Raw genomic sequence first — 2,652 nt, forward strand, 5'->3', positions numbered from 1 at the left:
TAAGATTTCTTCCAATTCTCTTTGTCTTTTAAATGGGATCTTTGGATGATGGATAGTCCTTCCAGAGGACGGAAGTAGCTGGCATGTCACCTGAAGGAGTGCGGACGCCTGGTTTATGCTTGCTTGATATAAAGGTTAGGAATTTTATGAATTATGAAAGCCACTTCTGGCGGGGAGAACAAATCACTAGTGTCCAGCTATCTGGGTCTCTCAAGAGAAGAGCTTAAGCTAAAGACCTTCCCTAGTTGGACCATCAATCCAAATCAGAAAGTGTCCATTCATTAAATTGCAAGTGGCCGTCTGCTTGCTTAATTATGTTTCTTTTTCCTTTGGACTAGTTATCACCATCTTTTCTGGCCCCTTTTACTAATTAGCCAAAGTGTCATCTTTATGTGAACCACAGGTTCATTTTATCTTGATTGGAATATGGTTTTATTTATTCTTCCATTTGGTTACACCATTTATGGGAAAAGAAAAAAAAAAACTTTTGTTATTTTAAGGTATAAAAGGACAGATTATTTCAAATCTGGGTTGATATTTGGCTTTTGAATACTCCAAATGAATAGTTTTATTTTATTCCTTTCCTCAGCTTGGTAGGGAAATGGTCATGTTTACATTTATTGTTTTTTAGAATTAGGCAGTATTCTTTGTTTTCCCTCTTTCTTATTTAATATATATACTTTGTAGCAAACTCAGTAATAGAGTATAATGACAGAATAACCAATGTTAACTGATTGGTGTGTATCCTTTTACATGGGTGTACAAATATGTATATGAGAGGTGGACTGAAAATCTAAATGTAACCAATAAATCTATAGGAGACTATTTCTATAATGTGGTGGGGTAGAATATGGGAGTGGGGAAGGGGAGTTTCTTAAGCAAAAAGGAAAACCCAGAAACTTAGAGTCAGATTTGAACTACGTTAAAATTTTAAAGTTTCAGAATGGTAAAAATGCCGTTAATGCTGTTAAAAGATAAACAATAGACTGATAGAATATTTTCAACACATTTGAGAAATAAATTACTAAAGGGCTGTGCTTCTGCAGTCTGATAAGAAAACGGCAAAGCACCTATCAGCAAAATGGGCAAAGATTATGAACATGAAATTCACAGAAAAAGAAGTGCAAACATCCAGTAGACATATTGAAAGGTATTCAGCCTCACTATTAATTAGGGACATAAAACTAGATGCCGTTTTATTGCTTATCAAGTTGGGAAACCTTAAAAAGATTGATAATATTCAGGGAAAGCAAGGGTTTGGGGAATGGGCATTTTTTCATATGGCCTTGGAGTGAGAGTAGGGGTGAACTGCTACATTGTTTTTGGAAAATAGGCTGCCATCTGGTTAAAAAAAAAGCTTTTTCTTCAATCCAGCAGTCTTATTTTTAAGACTCCATCCTGCAGAAATAAAATCATCAGTACTTAAGGATATATTTTATAAAGTTGTTTACTGCAACATGGTTTGTAATAGCAAAACCCTGGAAACATCAAGAGTAGAGTGGAGGAATAAGTGGTGGTATATAAGGTTATTATTTACAAAATTAATTACAGTTATGGATAGTAATCTAGGAAAACATACATGTGAAGTGAAAAAGGAAATACAGGTTAATATATCTGGTATAATCATATTTTTTTCAGTCTTCAATTTTTTTTTTTATTGGAAGGCCAAGAATTGCCTTCATTTATTGTATTTCCAATACTGTACATTTGCTTTTGTGAAAACACTGCCTGCATTTCATAATACCAAAAAACCATAAAAATTGCTTCAGGAATATAAAGAAATGTCCAACTTAAATAGCAAAAAAGTTTACCATAATTACTGCTGCACCACAGTCATGTCTGCATTTCCCATTTTCTTAAATAAGTATCTTGTCTGATAACACACACTATAAAGAACAATCATGAAAAACAGACATTTACATATACTTTTAAAGTCTTATTGAGATCATGTCTTTTTGTGTGACAAAAAGTTGCAGGAAAAAGTCTGGTTTGAGGATAGCTGTATTCTATTAGGTAAATATGCAGTTTTGAACATGTTTTATAATTATCCATCAACCCACTCTTTTTTTTTTTTTCCCTGTCCTTCTAATTTAGGCTGATTTATCACCCACTGTACCATACATTTACAGTATCCCAGGCATATGTTTCATGAGGCTGAACGAAGTGAAATGGGAGTTCTGAGAAGAACTGAGCTGCACATTTTTAAGCCTGATTAACTGCAGGGTTGACTGAGCTGCTCCAGTCGGCTTGGCAGACACATCACCTCTTTCGCCCTCCCTGATAGGGGTATCCCACTGTTCCACCAAGTGCTCCTCTGAGAAAGCCTCCAGGTGAAGTTGTAATTCCCTTCTTTTCAATCTGTGCAACAGGCCGTTTCTCACAGGAGATGTGGTTGTAAAGTACATGGAAATCCTGTAAACAGACTTTTTACAGCCCTCCATATTAAAAATAGAGTTTAGTTTTTTTCCTAGTCTGATCGTTTTTATTTTCTTTGCATTATATGAGTATCTATTTGTTCAGAAGATTGAGTCAATAGTTATGGTTGAGACAATATTATTCATTGTTGTTGTGAGGCAAAAGTGTTATTGAAGCAGCATGTATGATGTGAGAAAACGTCACCAAAAATTAATGGAAAGAATGAGACTGATTTTG

This window comes from Choloepus didactylus, chromosome 16, assembly GCF_015220235.1.
Source record: "Choloepus didactylus isolate mChoDid1 chromosome 16, mChoDid1.pri, whole genome shotgun sequence".
In the NCBI taxonomy this organism is placed as follows: Eukaryota; Metazoa; Chordata; class Mammalia; order Pilosa; family Megalonychidae; genus Choloepus; species Choloepus didactylus.